The sequence below is a fragment of the Tamandua tetradactyla genome, chromosome 6 (assembly GCF_023851605.1).
Source record: "Tamandua tetradactyla isolate mTamTet1 chromosome 6, mTamTet1.pri, whole genome shotgun sequence".
NCBI classification, from domain to species: domain Eukaryota; kingdom Metazoa; phylum Chordata; class Mammalia; order Pilosa; family Myrmecophagidae; genus Tamandua; species Tamandua tetradactyla.
The window spans coordinates 171512629-171538805 of NC_135332.1; the positions used below are offsets into that span (position 1 = coordinate 171512629).

The 26177-nt window shown below is 39.8% G+C and overlaps 1 protein-coding gene and 1 non-coding gene across 5 annotated transcripts in view; one reads left to right on the forward strand and one right to left on the reverse strand.

The window, feature by feature from the left end:
• Positions 1-26177, forward strand: part of LOC143689045 (uncharacterized) — a 232329-nt gene that overhangs the window by 67961 nt on the left and 138191 nt on the right. The window contains exon 4 of one of the 4 annotated variants that reach the window (XR_013178494.1): positions 4769-4971. The exons of the other annotated variants lie outside the window; for them this stretch is intronic. The gene's annotated coding sequence lies outside the window, so the exon portion shown is untranslated. Of the gene's footprint in view, positions 1-4768; positions 4972-26177 lie in introns of those variants that run through there. 4 annotated transcript variants of the gene reach the window in all.
• Positions 17349-17455, reverse strand: LOC143689216 (U6 spliceosomal RNA). Its single transcript, XR_013178675.1, has one exon. It is a non-coding gene; the product is annotated as a U6 spliceosomal RNA (small nuclear RNA).

Genomic DNA, 26177 nt, shown 5'->3' on the forward strand with positions numbered 1-26177 from the left:
TCTGGAAACACTTTGAAATTTCTTTTTCTAGTATCTAGAAGAAGGTATGAAAATAGAATAATCTGAAAATAATGCTGAAAATAAAAATAACGAAAGTAATAACTAAATATAATCTTTTGCATTTGCAAAGCACTTCCACGAATATCCACAAAAATCACTTCTTTCTATAGCATTCCTGAGATTAGTAGGAAATAAACCACTTCAGGACTTGAAGTTAAACATAAAATATGAGTGTGGTCATTATAATTAGGGGAAAGGAGCAACAACTAACCCTGAAATTGTGTTGAGGCATCATAAGTATAGCTAAAGGGAGTTGCAATTAGCAGGGAAGGACTATTGTCCTTTCACTTTCATGAATAAACAGCAAATGGCAATCTCACAATGAATTCCAGAACTCTTTAGGTTGTGCTCAAAAGTCAACTTGATTAGAGACATTCCTATAAGTCAAAGTAAAATAAGGAATAAATGTAAGGTCTATATAATTACAAAAGAGAGGAAAAGAAGATAAACACCACAAGATGACAAAAGTGTACCCAACATTTTGGGACCAAGTTGTAGCCTCTGCAGGAAAATGGAGTTTGGAACTTCCTGTCCCCTAAGATAAACAATGTACCTACCTTATATCTCACTTCTGAAAAATGGAAAACAAATGGGGTAGTAAGGCTCAAAGAGAGACAGCTGAGCTGGAATCAATGGCACCATCTAAGTACGCATTATTCTCAAAGGAAAGTTAAGTACGAAGCTGTCGAAGAGGACAGGTTGTTTACTAGAGAAGGATAATGGATAGATCTGTAGGTGCAGTTGGCATCAGTATGAATGCCATCTTTATAGCACATCAGCAAAGATTTACTCTTGGTTCTGTTAGTGTCATTTTTTGCCTTCTGTGGCTGCAGAAGGTGTCAACATATTCTTAAAAGAGATTAAGGCTGAAAAGTGCCTTCCACAGCCCCATATGTGAGAGGGAAGAGGATATCTAGGCAATAGCCATAAGAACTACTAGCAATGGACTCAGTGTCCAAATGAAGAACTCCCCAGCTGCTTCTAAGTCAGGGCCAGCTCTGTATTTGAAGATGACTGTTGGGGTTGAGCATTACTTGGACAACTAGGAAAGGGCAGTCTGGGAGAGTGAAAGAACACTGATCTGAGGGTCAAGAGACCCAAGTTCCCATCCCAATCATGCTAAAACTAGTCAAAGATCAGATATCAAACGTCTGAATGTCTAAAATGAAGAGGAAAAAAAAATCAGGGGAATTAGACCAGATCATGGATCAGCAAACTACAATCTGAAGCCCTAATTGAGCCCACTGCCTGTTTCTGCATAAAAAAAATTTTTAATACAGCTGTGCCCACCCATTTAAGCATTGTCCATGACTCCTTCTGTGCTACAATGGCAGAGCTGAGCAGTTGCAACAGAGACTGCATGGTCTGCAAAGGCTAAAGTACTTACTTCTATCTTCTTTGCAGAAAACGTTTATTGAGCTCCTGCATAAGAAATCCACAGTCTAAAATGATCCTGTGAAGGATTGGGCATCAAAATTTCTACTTGTGACTACACACTGTGAAATGCATTCTTCCAAATCTAAATTATGGTGCACGAATCAGGAGGTAAACTTACCCATGTCAATTCCCAGATTCAAAACTTACTCACCTGAAAAAAAAAAAAAACCAAACAGCTATTTTCCATGCCTATCCTCATGTCTGAGTTTGGTATAAAGCAGGTGGAGGAAGGAAAATTCCCTGCGTGTTTTAAACGTATTTCACTTTCATTACGAGATCACTGAGGCTTCTCTTGAGCAAGGGAGAAAGTGTGAAATAGAATAAGGCATCCAAATCAATAGATTAAATTTATTGAAAGGATGAGTAATTGGAATAATGTTACAGAATATCAAGCAGATTATTTAGATTGCATTTAAGTTTCCAGTTTTATCAGGTCAATTTGCAGGCTATCAAAAAGTACATAGAGAAAAGTGAGTTTGGGGGGTCAAGTACACTCTGCATTAGAATGTAGTAATTTTCTCTCTTTTGCTATTTAATCTCTTCCTCATGTTCAGAGGAGAAAATGAAGCAGTGATGAGAGAGGGAAGTAGTGAGATCATACTGTGATTATTTACATCGATAATGGTCTCACAGAAGCTTTTTATACCTGCTAATTTTTATATGGTTTTTATACCTCCTTTCCCCTATATGCACTCAGGTTCACAAATAGAAGGTTGGATCAGGAAGGAGTCCTAGGCTGGGGCTGGGGTAACCCCTGTCACATATATTTGGGTATCAGACAGCCAGTGGAACCGAGGCCCCAGACCCATTGAACCACCGTCTCTGGATGTGAAGCCCAGGCCACTACATTTTTAACAGAATCTTTAGGGGTTTCGCTCTGGCCAGGTTGGGGATCAAGTATAGAGTCCAGCCTATTAATTCATCAGTATGAGACTGAAGGGAACTTGCTTAAGATGTGATAGAGCCCGACCCCTCAGCACCAGCTCATTTCTCTCAGAATACAACATCACGTTCCCACATTGGCCCTACAGTGACTTGGCCTGTCACCTCTCCCACCTCATCTCCAAGCGCACCCCTGCATCAGTGACCTTGAACTTTCTGTTCCCACCGATATCCATGAATCTTTACCCTACTTCATTCAAATCTCTGCTCTCTGTCACCTTTACAGAGACGCTTTCCTTTGGCTCGACCTTTTTTTCTTCTCAGCACTTACTATCACCTGACATTACATATCTCATTTTTTATTTGCTGTCCGTTTCTCACTTGTATCAGCTGTAGGATCTCTGTAAGAACAGAAAATGTTTATGTTTATTCACTGCTGTACCGCAACACCTATATCTGGCATGTTGTAGATTCCAATAAAAAGAGGTGAATGAATGAATGAGTCGTTCTCTTAAATATTGCCCCGGTCTATCAGCCCAGAACCATGACAGAAAGTGGAATAATGTGAAGGGTTTGGAACCAGGTAGACATGGTTTGAATCCTTCATGCCTGTCTTTGAGTGAGTTACGGGCTCTTGCCAAGTGTCAGTGTCCTGTGTGTGAAGCGGGGTAAAAACCCTGGCAGATCACTGTGAGAAGTCCATGAAGCCACCTGCTGAGAGCTCTGGAGGGAAATACAGCCAAAGTGAAGCTCATGTTTAAGTTTCCCCACCGAGGGTTCTGAAGGGCTGAAGAGTAGATCAGATTCCCAGTTGGGCTGCAGAGGAGTGGAAGGATGCTTTCGCTTCTTAATCCTGAAGGAGTGGAAGGTTGTATAACTCTCAGTGGTGCCCTTTTGAACTTCGTTTCCATCAAGCTGTTGTAAAACAGGAGCAATAGGGAGGCTTCTCGGGCCAGCATGCGTCCCAACCTTGTGCCAAGCAGGATGTGCTGTAGGAGAGGGACTCCCTGACAGCCAGTATCTTCCATGCTTTTGCTCTCATGGGGCTGACTTGGAATGGACAATTCAGCCCCATGCCACTGCTGACCAAAGCACCCAAGACTCCAGTGGCCACTGAAGTTCATGCTATCTTTTGTCCAGTGTCTCCCAGGATGAAATTTAAGGTTTGTGGTTTCTGGAAGAGAGAAAGGAATAAAGAGGAGATCACTAATAATTTGAAAACCTCTATTCTAGGTAACCAGCTAGTTGGTTTCATAGCCCAGTCAAAATTTCATTTAATCTTATTAATATATAAGTAGCAATTATTATCCCCATATTCCATATGAAAAACTAAGGTTGGGTAAATTGAATTTATTTACAGTGTTCTGTTGCTGTTAGGCACATGTACTTGCAAGACTTGGACATAAGATGTTGTCATACTAACTCTAAGCCCTTAGGAGCTGTACCTCGTTGCTCTGTATATTTCTGTTCTATTTTGTAAAACATGATAATAATAATAATAATAACACCTACTCACAGATCTGTTATTAGGAGAAAACAAGCTGTTGAGTGTACAGCCTCAGACTACTGCCTTACCCATAATATGTGCTCGATAAATGCTAATATTGAGTTAATATTGTTAATGTTAGCCTAAATAACTCAACCAGAGGCAGAGCCAAGATTCTAACCCTGGTCTATATGGCTTTAAGTCATATAAGCATCCCTTCTAGAGCATCATCTTGGTTCCATTATTTAGGTTACAGCATGGATTTTATAGACCAAAGATTCACAATCTTAGCATTTGAACTGCATGGCTTCCCTGGCTCTTTCCAACATGAGATTCAATGATCCAGTGGGAGAGTTGTACATCTTATTCTAAGGGGTCTCAAGTAAAGGAAGTCTGGAATCTTTGCTAGAATCCCATCCCTTTACGGCACCTCCCTTCTGTTCAGGATGCTGAGGAATTACGGCCTCCATGGCCTCCATCCTCCCATACAACTGGCTCCCCCCTTGCAATTAGCTCCTGGCACTCTCATCAAAGGGAGCTCTCCCAAAGGACATGGAACAGGATGAAAAACAAATTTGGTTTGTAAATTCGAAGTGGGATTGGGCTGGCACAGCAAAGGAGGAAGATTATGTTTGGAAATTGAGGGTGGGGAGTGAAAGGCCCCCTGAGGCTCACCTGGTTGAATGGAGGGTCTCTGCATGTACCTTTTTATGCCCATAGAGCTCCCACCACACAGCAATGCCTACAGAACAAAGCCTTTGTTTGCCTAAAGTTTTTAGAATCTTTTTTTTTTTCTTGTTTCGAGTCATAGCATAAGTGGGCTAGCTCCTTATGTCCAGAAAGTATCAGATTTATCCTGTGAAATCATTAGGGCAACTGTGGTTTCCCTTTATCTCCTGACAGCATGGATGAAGAGAAGAAGCCAAAAGACACAGCATCTCCCTTCCAATGAAAACTCAACTTCAAAGAAGAAACTGACCACTGTTAAAGAGGTTAAGTCACAGCCCCAGCCTACTTTTAAAGCTGGAAGAGAAGATATAAACTAAATTCATACAAGCTGGCTATAAAATAAAATTCTTGAAGGAAAAGCAGAACTTCTCTGCAATGGGTGTGAAAGTAAAGGAAGTTGACCAAAACAAGGAAGAGATAAACAGGATTGTTTGATGTAAGCACACTATGAATAGGAAAATTAGGTGAGAAATATAAGGAAAATTCATGGATGTTATAAATTATCCATTTTATCTGAGAACATGTAAGAATCACAGTGGAAGCAAAGTCAACTTTCTCAATATTCAGTTCATTATAAACTCTCCAGGGGGATGAGAGACAGGCTTTCATTTCCTGTTTCTGTAACTGTTGTTCTGGAATATGGCAGAGCCATAGGGCTTTGTAATTTTGCACAGGGCTACCTGCCAAGTGTCTTTCCAGAGTTCTTTGTAGTTTATTTTTTTATTTCTTTCTCAAGTCATCTATTAATTAATTAATATATTTATGCATTTATTCATTCACTCAATAAACTACTTTTGTGCCTGCAATGTGCCAGGCACTGTACTAGATGCTGGGTAGATGAAGATGAACATGACATCATTCCTACTCTTAAAGACTCGGAGTCATGTATAAAGACACATTAAATCAGCAATTAGAGAGCAGTACAGTTAGTTTCTGACAGACGGAAGCAATTCATTCCAAAGAAAGACAGCAAGGGCATTAAAGACATAGTAATGAGAAATAAGATACAATCAGTTGTTTTGTGGTAAGGATGCAGATTGTTTGTGGGCACTACTTCTCACTCATTATCAATCAGGGTCCTTGCTCGGCTCACCAGGGGGTGAGACAACATCCAAGCTGAGCTTTCAGATGCTCCCTTGCATCTGAAGATAGCTAATGGAACAAAACATAGCTTTTCTTCCCAGATTCCAGGAGCTTCCTCCCTCCTTGAGCTTTTTGAAACCTGGTTCTTTGGCTTTTCCTTCTTCATTCACTACCCAAAGGTGGCGATGATTGCTTGCAACCAAGGGACACTGATACAGGACCCCATGATGGTTTTCTGATTATTCTTTTATAGACGAAGATCATAGCTAATGGTCTCTGCTTAGTTTCATTTTTGTTTCTATATTTTCTTTGTTCTGGCCACTAGAAAGTCCATCATTTATTTTTTCTTCTTTCTTCTTTCTTCCCCCCATCATTTATTTTTTATTTTTTATTTTTTTTGCATGGGCAAGCTCCAGTAATCAACCCCAGATCACCAGCTCAGCAGGCAAGAATTCTTGCCATTGGGTCGCCATTGCACTGCCCACTTTTTTTTTTATAGTATTTTTTCCCCATCATTTACTTTCTACATATTTGTTGCATTATATGTGTCTCTACTCCATGTCAACTGGGGGGATGGTGGAGGCAAAATGAGAACAAAAGTAAATGATAATAAGATGTTCGCTTTTAAAATAACACCTTAATACATGCCGCTCTCTCCATCTGGAACCCTGTCTCCTTTGCTCAACTTTTACATATCAAAAATGTCCCTTATTTTAGGTACAAGAAATGGCTTGAAGAATGAATAGAAAAAAATCACACAGTCATTGGAGCTCGACTGGATTTTAATGGGGGTAGCCATCAATTGTTTGTGAATTTGGACTGATTATTTAACCTGCCTGAGCTTTAGGCTTCCATGGTTATACCTGCACCCAGGATCATTGTTAGAATTGCGGTGAAATCAGACATTAAACACTCAGCACAGTGGCTGGCATGTAGAGATGCTAACAGTGTTGACTTCTTTGTCTTTCTTCCTTCCTTCAACCATGGCCCTTTAGGAGGCAAAAGGCATGCTAACCACCTTCTCAGGAGTCTTTTCTCCTAAAACTGTAGATACAAACAGTTGAGACTGGTTAATTGAGAATTGGCAACAGGTGTTGCAACTACCCCCTCCCCGACCCCAACTCCCTACCCACCCCCAACCCCAAACACTGCCTTAGCTTTCCAAAGTCAGCTCAAGGAACTCCTCCCCCTCCTCAGACACACAGGAGAAAGGGTCATTCTTATGCAATGTATTGTTTGTCAGTTCACTCCAATCTCAAGATGTATTTTGCTTTTTGAAGTTTAAATGTTCATGTGTCTTCTGCATAACTATCTTAGTGTGTTTAATAAAAAAATAATACCTTAGGTCATCGTATGTGTAGCTCTGTCTTTCCAAAAATATACAGACATTTAGCTTGGATATCTTCAGTCCCTACAGGAAATTTCAAGGTACATTCCATTTTGTTGACTTCAAGATTCATTTTGAGAGCAGCCCAAATATTTATCCTGCAGAATGGTCAGCTATTGAGACCTGCTTAAACTTGTAAAGCCATTGATATTGTCACCTCTCAGAAGGCACACACTATATTGATTGTACATCTTTCTTAATTATGTATGAGAAAAGCTGACTTATCATGAACAAACCTGACTTTGATTTTGATGGCTTCATTTCCACACTAGTCTAACAGTGTTATCAACTCTTGCTTGAAAGAGGTTATTAAAACAGTTACTTGGAGAGTTTTGTTTGTTTGTTTCTTATCTGATAAGAAATTTACTCCATCATTATCATTTATAAATATCTGTGAATAAATAATCTCTAACATCAATGAACTGGTCCAAGGACTGTGTTAAAAGCTTCTTGGTGTTCCTCCTTTAGGGCTCCATAAAACTAGCAACTACCTCTAGGGTAGGAAATACCACACTGTTTCATAACAAGGATGGCCATATAATTTCACCATATAAACCAAGATACTTTTAAGAGTGAAATGGGAATGGTTAGTAATTAGGCCAAGAAAATAACAATAAATTGGGCTTGTCCTAAGAACAACCAGGTCACTCTAAATTTTAACCATTAGTTAACTTGTGTATCTTCTCCACTAGATGTTAAGCTCCCAGCAATATTTAGTTTATTCTCTGCTCTATCTCCAGTCCCTAACACAGAATTTGACACAGAGAAGGTTCTCAACTCAGGGTGATTCACTCATGGTCCTGTGTCATGGCAAGAGAGTAGATAAATCATCTCCCCCAGCTCTCTGATCCCTCCATTGTCATGACTAACTATAGTAGTTAGGTTCAGGTGTCAGCTTGTCCAGGTGATGGTGCCCAGTTTTTCTGTTACTGTGGACTTAAATCATCAGCATGTGAGTTTCATCTATAGCTGATTACATCCATGGTCAGCTAGGGAAGTGCCCATCCGCAATGAGTGAGGCTTAAAAGGACGGGTCAGAAGAGAGCTCAGAGCATCTCAGAACCAGATATCTGAAGATGCAGAAAGGACATGCACTGGGGAAAGCCATTTGGACCCAGAAGCAGGGAGACAAGGTCAGCAAATGTCAGCGTGTGCCTTCCCATGTGACTGAGAAAGCCAGAGGAAAGTCAGTTGCCTTTCCTCCAAGGAACTGTAAATATGTAACTAAATAAATTCCCTTTCTAAAATCCAGTCCATCTCTTAGCAAACTTAGCAAACTAAAACATAACATATAGCTTAAGTTAGTACATAATGGAGCAATTTTGTTTTACTCTTTTTGCCTGGATAATTCCTTGTCCGTTAAAGCACCTAAAACTGACTGTATTAGAGGGACACTCTTCTATGTTTCATAGCATATTCTATCTTTATATCTTTATAGTTGGTCTTGGCCCTGGAGCCTGGGAGCTATTCCGGGTTCTTTTTCACATCACACCAGCATTCAGCAGCAAACCTGGCACAGAAGAAGGAAAAAGACGCATTAGTTGAATACATGAATGGATAGATTGATAAGTGACAAAATGAAATATACATATTGAAAATGAGAAAGTCCCATCTGTTGATTGGCTCTTTGATTTGCTTGATACAAATTATTTAAATAAATACTCTGTAATTTCTAGATAGTTAGCATCATGGGCCCACAGACTAACATTAAACTTAAAGGCAATCCCATATATTATATGGTAGGATATAGTCTAGTGTATCATTAAAGATTGAATCTGATGCTAATGTCCACAATGGCATGATGCATTTAAAGGTGAACATGGGCTAATATTCATATAAAATTGTCCTGTGGTATTTGTTTTGGGTTAACATTTCTTTTTTAAACTCACAGGAGAACAAAGAGAGTGATTAAGAACCTAGAACACAGAAATCATGAGAAAAGTCTGTAGGAATTGGAATCATTTTGTCCAAAGAAAAAAATTTATATAGTTGTTCAGTAGAACCCATTATCCAATGCCAATTTCATCAAACAAGGACATAATTTAAAGTGGCATCTGTGTTTCTGATAAACAGAGGAACTACCGTTCCTTAAAAAAAAAAAAAAAAAAAGATAATTAGAAAGGATTTAACTTGAAGATCATTTTCTTTTTCTTTTTGATCCCTTATATTTTTGGATTATCAAGGGTTTATTTTATATGAACCCCTCTGGGCCACACTCTGCAGTGGAGGCAGCAGCTTACCAGATATAATCAAAGGAGGCTAGGCCCTTATTTGCCTATTCTTTAAAATGAAGGTATTTTTTCATTCATTCAACAACTCTTAATTGAGGACTTATTGCATGTCAAGCTCTGTGCTAAGCACTCGAAATACAAACATGGTAACAGACAATCTGCATTTTTGTGAGACATTTCAATTTAAGTCACTCCCCTTACAAGCTTAAAGACACCTATAACTCCATTAGATTTCATACCTACAGGTTAAATCAAATACTTCAAAGTACACATAGATAGAGGTTATGAGTGGGTGGGTGGGTGGGGATGGGGGAGCATGTGTAGACAGGAAGAAAGGAAGCAAATTAATCCATTATCTAAATTTTTTATTATCCAGTTGCCTTTCAGATGGGCAACTGACCAAAAGGAAATGGAATACAGAACAAATGAGTTTTGAATGAGTTAAAGGAAGGATATATTAAGAACTTAGAACCAAAAATATTAGACCTAAAGAGTACCTCATTTTTTTGGCCGGGAAATACAATGCTTACAAAGGACAATTGGCAGGAGAAGTTAACACAGCAAAACCAAGACTACGATTGTAGTCTCCCAGGTATCTTAACTCCTACACTGTGCTCTTCTACCATCTATATTAGTTAGTATTTGCATTCAGTTGCTAATATAGAGCCTATTACTATGGTTTAAACATATGAAGGTTTATCCACTCATCTGAAGTTCAAAGATAAGCTGTCCACAGCTTCTATAGTCATTCTACAAACTCCTTAGGGACCCAAGCTCCTTCTGTCATTCTGCTTTACATCTTCCTTGGTATGTAGCTACTGTCCTGAAGGTCACAGGAAGACTGCTGGAACCCAGCTATTATCTAGTCTTTAATTAGACACACTGCATATATTCAGTGATCTGTTACTAAGTATGTGGAAAAATGAAAATCAGGTAGTCAAGTCTCATAAACTAGGCTGCATTATTGTTGGCAGACAATTTTCCACGGGTCTCTAACATTTCTGCATGTCTCCCTTTGCTCTGGACTATCTTTCCAAGGATGTTTGTACAGCAAACAGCCTTGGAAGCTAGAAATAACGCCTCCCTCCAGAGCAGAGGGAAGTTTTTTCATTGTCCAATATAATAAAGATATTTTGCCCTGCAGTCAGGCACACTTACTGACCATTATAAAAGATTCAAGTTCCCCAAGCTCAGGGCTTCTTTCTCATAACACCACCACAGTGTGTGCGAATATAATCGGGTCTATTCACATTACCCTGTGGGAAGTGGGGCTTAGAGATCTAGTTCGAGAAAATTATGCTACTCTGGTACTGCTGTTGCTGTAAGTAATAAAACTGTGCTTGTCTCTGACACAAGAGTGTCATGTCCTCTACCAGCATCCATGAAACTGGGGCACACTGAATTGTGAATAGGCAAGTAGAATAAAATCTCAGACCTTTCACAGTTCTTGACAATTATCCATAACTTGCTTGGTATGAGGTGCCAAACTCCAAGATTCCTAACTCCAGGAATACAGTAGGTGAACAACAAATACTTGAATAAGTACATGAATGAATGATAAGTGAGAGATGCTTATTTTGAGGAGTCATGCCACCTGATATCAAGTCTTGGTTAGACCACTTAGGAGACTGATGAACTTCAGCAAAGTTGTTTACCCTCTCTAACTTCAGCTTTTCGAGTTAGGAGTCTGGTTTATGCCCTTCGATTATCCAAACTTTGTTTACTTCTTAACTTACTGCTATTTTGCTACAGGCTTCTTCATGCCACTGAAACTACTCTGCCAGGCCTCGAGTGCCCTACTTACTGCCACAGCCAACTGACCTTTTTCATTCCTTATCTTACTTCCTGCTGCTCTGTTGACATTTAACTACTTAGAAACCTCTCCTCTTTCTCCCCTAGTTCCTCTGATGTCTCCAGGGAACTATTTCTCTGTCTCTTCTTCATTTCTTTGTCCTTAAATGTTAGTATGTGGTGAGGCTCCATCTTTACCTGTCTGTTATCCTTCCATAAATTAAAGTTCTTATACATTTTTCAACCAGTTTTCTTCACCACTTATGTGCCAACGACTCTGTTTCAGTCCAGATTGCACTCCTAAATTCCAGACCTGTATCTCTGATTTTCCATTCATTATCTCCACCTGATGTACCATTGGAATGTCAAGTGAAAAAGGTTCAAAGCCAAATTTAATATTTCTTTTCATCTCTCCAATCTGGCCAAACTTGAATCCCTCTTGCAGTAAATGATATCATCATCCATGGTGTTATTTATATCAGAAACCTCAAAAACTATCACCAACGTTTGTATACGAATTCTTTTGATTCTCTCATAAGCAGCCCTCAGAACACTCATCTTCCTTTCTGTGCTGGTTTGAAAGGATATTTGCCCCCTAAGAAAGCCATGTTTTAATATAAATCCCATTTCATAAAGGTAGAATCATCCCTATTCAATACTGTATATTTGAAACTGTAATGAGATCATCTCCCTGGTTGATGTGGTTTAGTCAAGAATGGTTGTTAAACTGGATTAAGGGACGACATGTCTCCACCCATTTGGGTGGGTATTGATTGGTTTACTGGAGTCCTATAAAAGAGGAAACATTTTGGAGAATGAGAGACTCAGAGAGAGCAGAGAATGCTGTAGCACCACGATGCAGAGTCCACGAGCCAGCAACCTTTGGAGTTGAAGAAGGAAAGTGCCTCCCGGGGAGCTTCATGAAATAGGAAGCCAGGAGAGAAAGCTAGCAGATGATGCTGTATTTGCCATGTGCCCTTCCAGCTGAGACAGGAGCCCTGACCGTGTTCACCATGTGCCTTTCCAGATGAGAGAGAAACCCTGAACTTCATCGGCCTTCTTGAACCAAGGTATCTTTCCCTGGATGCCTTTGATTGGACATTACTATAGACTTGTTGTAATGGGGACATTTTCTTGGCCTTAGAACTGTAAACTAGCAACTCATTAAATCACCCCTTTTAAAAGCCATTCAGTTTCTGGTATATTGCATTCTGGCAGCTAGCAAACTAGAACACTTTCCCACATTATCTACTTTACTTAGACCTTCATCATCTCTAGTGTTTGCCCCACTTTCAAACTGTGTTTCCAGACTCGGTCCTGTTAGATTATGATTTCCAACAAGGCCTCCAGAATGAACTCTCAGAACACAAATCTCACAATGCTCCTTCTTTGATTAAAATCTCCCATTGTTTTCTCTTGGTCAGCAGAACAGGGAAAGTCCAAACACATTTACATATTACACAAAACCTTCTATAAGTTGTATTCTGCCTGCATCCTCTTAAGCTTCCATTCTCATTTCTCTGCCTCTCATAGGCTATGCCTCAGGTATAATGAGCACTCAGTTTCCCAATGTGCCCTGTCTGTTCAGACCCTTGCATGCTGGAGAGAATGATTCTTCTGCCACTGTGCAACATGACCTCCAAATTCAGTCAAGGGAAATGTCACCCTTCAATATCCAGCTTAAGCCTGGCACTGGGAACTTAACCGTTACCTATCAGGCTTTCATTCCCAAAAATGTTTGGATGTGCCATGCCTGGTGCTTCTCTCTAGGGTATAATATTGTTTTTATAGCATTTATCATATCACACATTACCTGTTTATATGCCTGAATCCAACAATAAAATGTATCTTGTTTATCTTTATATGGCCCCAAAGGGGCATGGATCCAGGTTATAGTAGAGGTTTAATAGAAGTATTTTAAATTGTGAGCAAGTTGTAGAAATTTAAGTAGTAAGAGGCAAGAAAGAAGTCACCGAAATAGAGCAAAAGGAAGAAAGGACAAAATGTACCTTCCATACAGTTTGCCTTAAATAAACTGGAATATTCTGAAGCAATTGGCTTACCCTCCTGGGCCCCAAAATGAGAAATCAGGTTCACAAAGAGGTTATGAATTGGAATTTGCAAATATAAGTACAGTGTCCTTGGCCTACCAGTTAGTCCAAACACAAGCCAGTGGGGGAAAAAGGCAGTTACAAGGCAATGGCTTGTCTTGAACAGCATACATAAAGAATGCAATGGGAATTGGAAAATTTTACAATTAAGAGGCACAATCTGACTTAGACTAAGCCTGCAGGTAGGAGTAGGAGAAAGAGCACAGGACAGAGTAAAGAGTAGACGTGCCACTCTAACAGCCTCCACTCTAGGTCCTTAGGCAGCTTCTTTAGCCTCTCTATGCCTTGCTTTCCCCATTTATAAAATGGGAATAATAAGTATATGCATGGCATAGATTCACTCAAAGGATTAAAATGGCAAATATGCATGGAATGTTTTCCAAGTGCCCAGCACAGGCTAAGTATTCAGTAAATATTAACTATGGTTTATAGTTAAAATATTGGTAGGCCAATTTTCTCAGTGCATCAGATTCTTCATTGATGGTTAGGTTCTGATGTCAACTTGGCCAAATGATGATGCCCAGTTGTTTGGTCAGGCAAGCACTGGCTTGACCATTGCTGCAAGGATATTTCGTGGCTGGTTGATAAACTGGAAGTCATCAGTTAGTTGATTGCATCTGTGGCTGATCACATCTGCGATCAACTAAAGAATGCCTCCTGCAAGGAGATAATCCAATCAGTTGAAGGCTTTTAAGGAAGAAGAGAGATTCCTTCACCACTTCTTCAGCCAGCCAGACTTTCCTGTGGAGTTCATCCAGACTCTTCATCAGAGCTGACAGCTTCACAGCTTGCCCTACAGATTTTGGACCCTTCTGTTTCCATGGTTGGGTGAGACACCTTTACAAATTTCATATTTACAGTTCTCTCCTGTTGATTCTGTTTCTCTAGTGAATCCTGACTAATACATTTCATATAAAAAAAATGGAGTTCATTTCTGTCTCTGAGTCGTAAGAAGATTAAATAGGGTAATATATAAAAATGCACTTCCTAAATGTAAAACGTTGCATAATTGAGAAACTATTGTTATTGCTATTATTATGAGAAGTTAAGGGTGAAAAGTTAGCCAAGAGGGCCCAAAATATATTCATAACTTTAGCTCAGAACCTTTCAGTATGAACAGTCTGAACAAACAACCTTACAGACTGAAAGAATAAGTAATGCTCCTATCTACTGAGTATCTTCTATAGGGCCTAGATGCTTTTTGCTAATTTATTTACTAATTTACCATTTCTCCAGCAATATCCCACTACAGTTGGTTTTTTGACTAACAGACACATAGAATATTAATATAACCTGCAAAACACTCAGTTAGGACTCAACCCTGTTTCAGCTACTCTGTAAGAGGTGCTGGACACCAAAATTGTGACTACAGTTGTTATTTCATTTGATTCAGGTACTGTCTCTTCTTCTCTTATAACATGTGGCAGTATTTTTAAATCTAGCTTTTATAACAAAAATTAATTTAAAATAACCAAATACATCAGTAGAATGAAAATCCTAGATATTTACTATAGCCATTGCCCAGAACGTGCATAGAGACTAACACATGCATGATGTACCATAGCTCTGCTAAGTTCTGGGTGTTCCTTGGAAAATCAGTGGCCCAATTCTATTTTTAACTAAGGGAAATGCCTCTGTCCTGACTTCTTGTCAATCTTCCTACAACTTCCTTCATGACATCATTTATTGTCTACTGATATCTTCCATGTCACACAATATTTTCATCTCAGACTCTTTTCCCTAAGAAGGTTGCTTCCTTTATCAGCCATTTTATATGACCTACAAAGAACTTTCAGTCTTTCTGTGTTCAGTTTCTCAAAGTTCACACTTTAAGTGAAGCCTTCATCAATTTTATCACAAATATCCACGTGTCTACTTGATAGTTCTGCTTCCATGTCCCATAGTCAATTTAAATTTCACAAGTCTAAATCTGAACTCCTTCTTGCCAATGCAGATTCTCTGCCTACGTCTTCTAACAGTAGATATAAATCTCATACATGGAGTAGATATAAATCTCATATAAATCTGAAGTCAAATCATAGACTCCAGAGCCAGCCTGCCTGAGTTCAACTCTGTCTCTGCTGGATACTTGCTGTGTGACCTGAGATAAATTATTAACCCCTCTGTGCCTCGTTTTATCATCTGATATTAATATCATTTAACTTATATGTCTGTCCTGAGGATTAAATGAATTGCCATATGTAAAAATCTTTGAAACAGCCCTTGGCATATAGGAATTGTAAATATGAATAGCAGCTCATCTAGTTAAATGAACCCACAAACCACGCCCATATCTAATAGATCACTTGCTTACAAAAATCTCTCAAATGTATCTTCATCAATCATCTCTGCAGTCATTACATTTGTTTCAGTTCATCATCTTTCACCTGAATTAGCACAACAGGTTCTTAATTGGTTTACACATTTGATTCATCCATCACATGTAACAAATATGAATCCATTCCTCCCATTGGACTAGACAATGGGGAGCAGTGCTGGGCTGTGATACAGTGGGAGCAGTGCTGGGCTGTGATACAGTGGGAGCAGTGATGGGCTGTGATACAGTGGGAGCAGTGCTGGGCTGTGATACAGTGGGAGCAGTGATGGGCTGGATAGGCATGAACTCTTCCCTTTAGTCTTGCCTCCCCAATCCAGAGCAATCTGAAAATATTTTGTCCTTTGTTCCTTATTACCATCGAATCAAATCAAAGCTCCCACCATGACATAAAACCTGTATGTGATCTGGTCCCTACTTATCTCTGCAGCCTGAGCAGTCCCCATTCCCTGCTGGAACCTCTGCCACAAGTCTTCAACTCTGCTTTTCACAGAAAGTGCCATGTTCCTTCTTTCCTCTGGGCATTTGAACCTACCATTTCTTCTGCTTGCCCCCATTTCCACCCTACCCACACCCTTTCACGTAGCTAATCCCTACTGGTTATATAGGCTTCAGGAGAAAGTCTGCTCAGATCCTTAGATCCCCAGATGTATGTTTCTGTAACACAGAGAACTCAGTTCTACAATGAAACCAAATTCAATGACATTATAATCTTTGGTTTGTTCATCTGCCTTCCACCCTATATGGTGTATTTGTTAGGGAAACTCTAGCTGATGTAACAAATAAACCCTAAAATTTCAGTAGCTTACTTCAGGGAAAGTGTATTTTGAGATCATGTCATCTGTCTGAAGCAGATGTTGTTCTGGTCTGCAGGTAGTCTCCCATGTGTGATTCAGGGACTTAGGATCTCCAAGTTCTCCAAGGCCCCCTCCGTGTTCAACCTTCATATGGCGAAAGAGTGAGTGGAATGGGGCACATCAGCTCCTTAAGGCATCTACCCAGAAGTGAGGCTCATCCCTTCTGTTCAAATCATCAGCAGGAACTCACCCCAGAGTCCCATGGGTTTCTAAAAGAATCTGAGAAAAGTAGTGTGTGCCAGAACAGTCCCTTGCCAGCAGCAACTCCGCTCTCTGGAAGGGGGGGTCACAGAGCTTTGGTGGACAGCCAGTCTTCTCTGCCACAGTTGGTAAATTCCATGAAGGCAAAGACTGTCTTGTTGGTTGGTTGTTTTCTCTGCCTAGGATGGTGCTAGCACAGAAGAGGTTCTCAATAAATGAGTATGGCTTGAAACTATGCTTCTCTGGTTCTAGCTCTCTTTGTTCCTAATTATTCAATTATGGGGAGATTGTCTAGGCCTCAGATAAATTTTACAATGTGCTGTTACCTTTTTAAACCATCACCCAAATCCTGTAGCATATCAGTTTTCTGTCTGCTTCTGTGTTCTGAACACTTTGTAGATTTCCCCATGTTGTATAGCAATAGCTGACTGGTGGTGGAAGGAGGCTTCCTCATAGGGAAAAATATTGGATTTGATATTTCCTGTGAGTTACCAGCAAAGATTTTCCACAGGCAGCAACTTTTTGGAGTGAAGGGAGGGGGTAGCTTACCAATTAGTCTTTGGTTTCTAATTCATTGGAACTTCTTAAGATCTTGAAGGGACTGTAAAGATCCTCTGGTCTACGAACAGAAAATCTTTGTCTTAGCTGATTCCATTCTCCTCACTTACCTATGACAGGTCTGGCTAATCACTCATCCTTCCCTGCTGAGCCTATCCATGGCTTCATAATGATTTGTTGTTGTAGTTGTTGTTCCACAAAGAACTATGGAATGCTTCATGAATTTGCATGTCTTCTTTGCACAGCGGCCATGCTAATCTTCTCGGTTTTATTCCAATTCTACTACATGTGCTGCCAAAGTGAGCACTTCAGGATTATTTTTAACAGTGCAATCCAGATGTTGACTCACAGTTTACTGGACTCAATCTCTATTTCATCTACTTTTTTACAGATATAAGGGAATTGGAGGAAAGAGAGGCAAAGAAACTTTACAAAGGTCAAACAAAATTGGTATCAGGGCTAAAACCAAAGCTTAGGAATCCTGATCCTCACTAAGAAAAGGAATACCCAAAGCAAGGGAAAGTTTCCAGAAGCCTTGGTGGGGGTAGGGTGAATGGATGTGGTTGTGTACCCCAAAGGCAAACTTTGAGTCTCAAATTTGGCCAAACTCTGTCATTAGAAAGTAAGGTCTCATATTTGAGGTTTGTAAGTTGCCCGTTCATTTTTCAGTGGTACCACATGCATTTTCCCATGCAATGTGGTCAAGGGCCTGAGTTTTAGAAACAGGTAGGTAAGTTTTTCAGAATCTGTCCTGAGCAACTGGATGACTTTGAGCAAGTAGCCACACTGCACCAAGACTCAGTTGCCTCCTCTGTAAAATAAGGAGTCAGGTTTTTGAGATAAGATTGCGTAATTTGGGCAAAGCATTGACCATGGGGTATGCTGGGTATTATAGCTCTTGTCTTTATGCCCAACCTTGGTTCCCACACATTTATCAGAGAAAGCTGTTTTAGCAGCTTAAAAGTAAGATGAAAAGAATACTGCTGGGGTCTCAGCAATCTAATTCTAATCTCGGCTTTTCTATTTTTAATTGTTTTCATCTTTGTTGAGTTGCTTGGTTCTGGTGATGTCAGTTTTCTCACCTATAAAGTGTAGAGATTGGAAAATGTTCTTAAAGGCCCCTTTCACCTTTGAACACCCATTATTCTATGTTCTCTCACTATCTGAATCCCAGAATTCTCTTTCCTGAGATTTCCTTCATTTGAGAGATAATCATGAGAAGGGCTGGTGACCAGGTTTATTTTGGGAGCAGTGGCCAGTCACCCTTGCACTTGGCATTTGAGACTAATCTCCAAGAGCAAAATGTGGTCCAAAAATGACTTCAGCCTGCTGGCCCAGTGAAACCATCAGCTGTTGCCAGCAGGAATGGAGGGTTGATCCAGCCATGAGGCAATTACTTTGTTACAATTAATGGATATGGGGGTGAGAGGTGTGTCCTGGGGCATTCCCTTGTGCCCAACCCCAGTGAGGTCATCTTAGGTAAAGGCCCAATGAAGAGAAATCTTGTTGGCAGAAATAGATGGCAGTGCTGTGGCCTCCAACTCCAGGCAAACCACCACCACAAGCTGTGTGTGGGGGAAGAAAACCTTGATCATTCATTTCTGGAATGCAACTAGCACTATGCCAGGCAAAGTGCTGGGTGCTGGACTAGTAAAGATGACATAGCTCAAGAATGTGGCCCCTGCTTTTAAGGCAATGAGTTTACTAGGACAGGTAGACAGCAACTAAGACAATCTTACTAATTAATACAATATCATGGGTATTCACCTACAGATTAAAATAGTGATTTTTTTCCATCTCTTTAGAAAGAGAAATGGTCATTGTCATCAGAATAATTAGGGTTAGTAAGTCATCCAGATTCACAAGTGTGGCCTCCCTTAGAAGAATATAATTCAAGGCAGATTGGTGTCATCAATGGCAATCTCTTTTCAAAGTGGGGGTTGGTGGGAAGTACAGCAGGAGGAGGAGGGTTGAATGTGTTAGAAGAAGAGAAGAGATCTGGTAGAATATGCATCACCATGGGAAAAGGGTAGTGGATTATTTCCGAATTGGTGAGTGGTAGTTTCTTGAAGCAGTCCTCACTCACGAGCCCTGGAGCTATTCTGTGTCCTCAGCCTCTATGAGCAAACTAAAAGACCTAATGGCTAGAGATGCATTATTTTTGGCTGTAGTCAAGTACGCTTCCCCCTACTGCCCCTAAAATTATGCTTCCTGGAATTTCCTAGGGCTACTTATTAATTCCTGGACCTACCTATAGAACAGCTTTAAAGGTAAGCTTCTTATCTCCTCTCAAAACAGACTAGGTTATACTCTGGTAACAATAAAATCCAATATCTGAGTGGCTTAACAGAAGTTTCTTAAACACATCGCAGTCCAATGAGGGTTCCCCAGTCCTGAAGCTCTGCCTCCTGGAAGACACATCCTGCATCATTGCCTTGGAAGGGAAAAGAGAGCTAGAGGGTCAAGTTTTTAATGACCATGACAAAAGTGGCTCATATCACATTGACCTTATTGCATGGCCCAAAATTCAGTCACATGACCTTGCCCTATCTACAATAGAGGTGGGAAATGTCTTCTTGTATTCCCAAGTAGAAGAAATGGTGATGAACACATAACATTTGTCCCTGCCATGCTTCCAAGTAATCCATGCTTCCCCTAAGCATTTCCCCAATCCATTGTTCAACATCCCAAGTCCTTTTTATACTCTGCAGAAGAGACTTGAATACCAAGCATTTCTGATTGGACTTGAAGCACACAAGTAGTACCACAGTCTCTTTGGAGATTGTCCTGCCACAGCCCAAATTGCCACTGCTTCATGTCCCTAAAGCAACAGGAATATGCAGGGTCTTAAATCCAAAAATCCCTGTCTAATTTAGGTGAGCCTAGATGATATCTGTGATTGCCATTGGAGCTACAGACTTCTCCCACACTGGACTCTGGACCACAACCTCCCAAGACCAGCTTCTGTTCAATCACCAGCATCTCTACACCATAGGGGTTGTACATTGAAATAAGACCAAGCCAGGAGAGCCACCTCCCACCCCAAGATACTTAGAGTCACTGAACACCCTAGAACTCATAGCAAGGAGGAAAAGAAGATCAGAGAGTCCTGAAAAGTTGGCCTTTCTGCTATGAGACAGGTATGGGATAAGTAGGGGTCCCATTATATTCCTCCTCAAGTTAGAAAGAGATGCCTTAGTTGCACCACAAATTTTATAGGGAGAAAGCTCCACTTGTAGTTATATGAACACAAAAAATGGTAATCAAATTATTCTAGTTGGGAAAGAAAGGTTTTTGGTGTCAATAACTTGTGAAGCCAAAACAAACCAAAAAAGGAGAGTAATATTTTTTCCAAATTGAGCTGGGGTAGGGGGAAGAGAAATGGACATCTCAGGCAAAAAAAAATTGCACATAGCGGGATGTTACAAATGAGCTTATAACTATCTCTCAGAAACGTAGGTCAAAAGCTAGACTGTTTAGCTGAATGGCAATAGAATCTCATGACTTTCACATTGGTAACCTGGTTTAAGTAGGCATCAGAGTTGCTGTCTGATTCATGATGCATCTTTGCAGAGTGGCCATCAAATGACCCGGAGGAAAAGACAGAGCAGAACGTCTAGGAATGCTGACTACAGGCTAATGTGACGTCAGAAAGGTCGTGAAGGTGGCCGTGTGCTAAGTGAGTTCTAAGGGAAGCCTATGTAAGAGCAGCTGCAGAGAGCCAGAAGGAAAACTGTGCCTCCCTTGGCATAAAAAGTTTGACAGGGCATCTTCTCCTCTACTCATCGAAGAAAGGAAAGAATTTTTGGCTGAGATTCAGAGCAAATATAAAGAGGAAGACCAAGATAATGACATCCACCCTTCATGTGCATTTCAAAATGGGGCTTTATTTATTCTTCTTTCAAGTAAGATGAAGTAAGGGCACCATCTTTCACTCAACGCTCAATGCTTTATGGTTTAATCCTTATAATGCCTGAAGTTCCATTAACCTCTCCATCTTACTGATAAGGAGATGGGGCTCTGAACAGGTGAAGGACTTATTAACATTTCCCAGTTTATCTGAGGCAGAGCCGGGATCAGTCCCAAGTTGATCTGAGTACAAAGCCCAAGATGTGGTCAACCAGGAGCCAGAATGAGCAACTGTGTGCTCTGAGAGACTGGCAAAAGCTGGGAATGAAATGGATCCCATTAGTAGGTTTTCTCCTGCTTTACCAGGAGGAAATGGGTGAAGGGACAGTTAAAGTATCAGGGAGTTTACCCAAATCAGGTTTCCTTTTCTCTCAGGAGGTGGCACAGAGCATCTTTGAGCTTTTTCTCTAGAACATATTCTAACAACCATTCTCTCCACTTGGTCTTATTTTAATTTCTGGGTGCAGCAACTTTTCGTTCTGAGCAAATTACAATATTCAGCTTGCATGTCAAACATTGGTCCAGCAGAGTGTCTTAAGGGTTAAATGTTCAATGTGGTGGACAAAGGGTTAGCACTGATTTGCTTTGGAAAAGGTAGAATTTGCTTACCATATGTTAAACAGGAAAGTTCATTGCATTCATATGGCAGATTACCCTTTCTTCCACAGAATGGACATGACATAGTATTTCATGAACAACTAATTTCTTCTGCAATGGAATGAACACTTTCTGGGTTTAATTTAACTAAACATTTATATATAATAATATAATATATATGATTAAAACAATTTTGATTAGAGAAGTTGTGGGTTTCAAGAACAATCATACAAATAATACAGGATTCCCATTCACTACCCCGCCACCAACACTTGCATTGGCATAGAAAATTTTACAATTGATGATACCATTTTTTTGTAATTCTACTATTTTTTTGACAGTAGTTGCATTTGTTGCAATCGATGAAAGATTATTAAAGTACTACTATTAACTAACATCCATAGTTTACTAGAGATTTTTTTCCCAACCTATTACTTTTATTATTTTCTTTTTATGCATGTCTTTATTTACTTATTTTTAATGATACATAGTATATATTCACATACCATGTAATCATCCAAAGTGTACAATCCATCATTCATAATATCATCATATAGCCGTGCACGTATCATCACAATTGACATTTTTCTTTTTTTAAAAAAAATAATATATACAGAAAAGCAATAAATTTCAAAGCACATCACAGCAATTAGTTGTAGAACAGATTTCAGAGTTTGGTATGAGTTACAATTCCACAATTTTTGGTTTTCACATCTAGCTGCTCTAAGGTCCTGGAGACTAACAGAAATATCAACATAATGATTCAGCAATCATACTCATTTGTTAAACCCTACCTTCTCTGTTTAACTCCACTATCACCTTTGATCTTTCTCCCACCCTTTAGGGATATTTGGGCTGTGCCCACTCTAACTTTTTCATCTTGGAAGGGGTTGTTGATAATATGGGATAGGGGGATAGAACTAGTTTATATTCTTGAGAGGCTGGCACCTCTGCATTTTAGGACTTAACTGGCCGAGGGGCCCATCTGGAGGTTGTAGGTTTCTGGAAAGTTATCCTAGTGCATGGCACCTTTGTAGAATCTTATATAATGTTCTAGGTGTCCTTTAGGATGGGTAGGAGTGGTTTTGGTTGGGGTTTGGCAAGCTATGATAGGTAGCAATGTCTAACTGAAGCTTGTGTAAGAGTGACCTCCAGAGTAGCCTCTTGCCTTTATATGAACTCTCTCAGCCACTGATACCTTATTTGTTATACTTCTTTTCCCCCTTTTGGTCAGAATGGCATTATTGATCCCATGGTGCCAGGGCTAGTCTCATCCCTGGGAGTCATCTCTCATGCTGCCAGTGAGGATTTCACTCCTGGATGTCATGTCCCACATAGTGGGGAGGGCAATGATTTCACTTGCAGAATTGGGTAGAGAGAGAGAGGCCTCATTTGAACAACAAAAGAGGTCCTCAGGAAGTATTCCAGTTTGCTAGCTGCTGGAATGCAATATACCAGAAATGGAATGGCTTTTAAAAGGGGGATTTTATTAAGTTGCATGTTTATAGTTCCAAGGTCATGAAATTGTCCAAATTAAAGCAAATCTGTAGAAATTAAGGCACCAACAAGATGTTACCTTCACTCAAGAAAGGTTGATGATGTTCAGAGTTTCTCTCTCAACTGGAAAGGCACATGGTGAACATGGTGATAGCTGCTAGCTTTCTCTCCAGGCTTCTTGTTTCATGAAGCTCTTCTGGGGGTGTTTTCCTTCTTCATCTCCAAAGGTCTCTGGCTGGTGGACTCTTGGTCTTATGGCTCTGCCAGGGTTCTGCAGCTTCCTCCTCATTCTCAAAAGGGAACTCTCTTCAAAATGCATCCTCTTTTAAAGGATTCCAGTAAACTAATCAAGACCCACCTGAAATTGGTGGAATCACATCTCCTAATACAATTGTGCAAGTCACATCTCTGCAGAGATAATCTAATCAAGTTTCCAACATGCAGTACTGAATAGCATTTAAAAGAAATAGTTGTTCCCACAAAATTGGATTAGGATTAAGGTGTGGCTTTTCTCAGGTACATAAATCCTTTCAAACCAGCACAGGAAGTAACTCTTTGGCATACCTATAGGTAGGCTAAGCGTCTCTGCTACATACATAAGCTTCACAAGAGCAAAACTCAAGTTCAAGGACTTGGTCTATTGATTTGGGTATCCTCAATATTAACTAAACAAATATTTATTGTGAGTCCACTCTGCAGCAGACATTGTGCTAGACTAGGGAACACAAAGATGAATATCCTTGAGGGCTCTCAGTTCAGTTGGCTAAAGTCTCAGGTAGGTAAATACCATTCTATTTGATGGGAGTTATAATAAGCTGATAAGAGTTTAATGTGGCCTTAGAGGTCATTGAGGGCTGTCAGAAAATCCTACATTAGTTGACTGCTAAGGAAATACATTCTTTTTTAGATGTGGCTAATTCATACTCACCTGCTGTGATTTTGTTTGGTGGCTATAGTGAAATGCTTTGTGTTATCTTTGATGCTGGCCAAACAGCTCTTGCCTGCAAACAGAATGCTATATAATCGTGGATAATAATGTCAGTCAATTACTGGGTATTTGTTATATACTCAGCATTAGAGTTGTCTAGCAGAAAATAAATGCTCAATAAAATTCACCTATTATTATAGGGCTTTATTGCTTTTATTAATCCCCAAGCAACACGAGGAAGAAGATATAGTTATTATTCCAGCTTTATAGATAAAGAAACTGAGGCTCAGAAAGTCAATTACTTGTCCAAAGTAGATGAGATCTGTGGAGTTCTTTCTCCTTTTCTAAGCTTGTTTTTAAGCCTTATTAGGGCTCATCTAGGACTAGGTTAGCACCCCTCCTAAGGTATGATCCTTTTGGCATCTGTAATGAAATCCTTGTGTATTCAGCAAAATCTCTATAATTATGAATTTAACTAATTCCCCAGCCCCTGTGTGAGTTCTGACAACTTTTAGGATTAGAGTCCCCTGATGATTTTTCTTTCTAAAATTTGTTCCTTGTCCAGCCTCTTAAAATTTCACCTTATGCTTGTACAGATTGCTGCTGAGTACTCCATTTTCTTCATACTTTCCTCTAACAAATTCTAGCCACCTCTACTTCCTCCCATAGTGATCTCTTCCTCTTACAATTAGGAGACCACCAGGCTGTTTCCATCCTGCCCCCTGGCCTGCAGTTGAGAGTAAGGATAATTGCAGGGCTCACCGTGTTCCCCTTATTTCAGGAACCAGAGTCCTATGCTGCCCATTGTCCAACAGCTGAAAACTATTGTTCTAAGTATTTTGTTCAGTTTTCTAGTTGGTTATGATAGGAAAGTAAGTCTGAAGATGGTTTCTCCCTCAAGACTGGCAGGTGAAGTTCACCCAACATATAGCAATGTTCATAGGGTTTTAAGTAAAAAATAAAAATAAAAATTTCAATGCAACATATACAGTTTGACCCCTTTACAAAAATATGTAACTATGTTCTTGAAGAGGGTCTAAAAATATAAACATAAAATATTAATAGTAGTTTCAGGGTGGGTGAGAGTATTACTTTTAATTTTTTCTTCTTTCAACCTCTGATTGCAAACATACACTACTGAAGTAGCATAAAAAGGAAAGCTTTAGAGAAAAATTTTAAAATCAAAATTGTAACTAAAATAGGCCATGTATATTCATTATTAGAGTTGAGTGCTGCCAATCAGAATCAAGGCTGGCCTAGGAGCAAGTTTAATGGCACTGCTTATGCATGCAAGGATCAGTTACTGCTGTTTAATTTAAACTAAATTGTTCTCTCTCAGACTGAAACTTTTTGACCCAAAGTGTTCCCTAATTATTTACAAAAGCTTCTCCAAATTCCAACAGCTCTTCCATCTCACAAAGGGTTTCTGCTTAAAGCTGTTCTTAACATATTTGTCCCCTAAGCTAAATATGTTTTTAATTGCATTGATCATTTGTTTGAAATTTGCTCTCTTTTTTTCTTTTTGCCCCCCCCCCCGGCCTGTTCTATTCTGAAAAGGCAAAAATGAAGTTGAAATTTACTACTATGGATCAACCCCTGTAGTCTCTTTCACACCCTTTATCCTCTTTAGCCCTCAAAATAACATTAAGTATTTTAATTTCCATTTTGGAAATGTGAACTGTAAGTCTCAGAGAGGGAAAAGGACGTTCCCAAGATTGTGAAACTAGTAAACAGATGAATCCAGGACTGACTTCTGGACTCCAGATGTATTTTGCAACTTACAGGAAGACTATTATATAAGAAATAGGTGGATGTGCACCCTTAAGGGCCTATGGAAAACTTACTTCATGTGTGTGAATTACCATGATGATGCCACAAATGCTATGGCACAGTCCCTGCTTGCTGAGGCTTAGTCTAATGAAGAAGTCAAGCGAAGAATGAGTGGAAGGCATCAACCGAGCCTTGGAGATCACAGCTTCCTGGGAGAGGTGACAACTGATGCAGGTTTAAAGGATGGTAAAAACACACAATTCAAAGTATAGAGAAAAGCATTCCAGCCAGGAGGAAAAGAGTGGACAAGGACACAGAGGACAGAGAA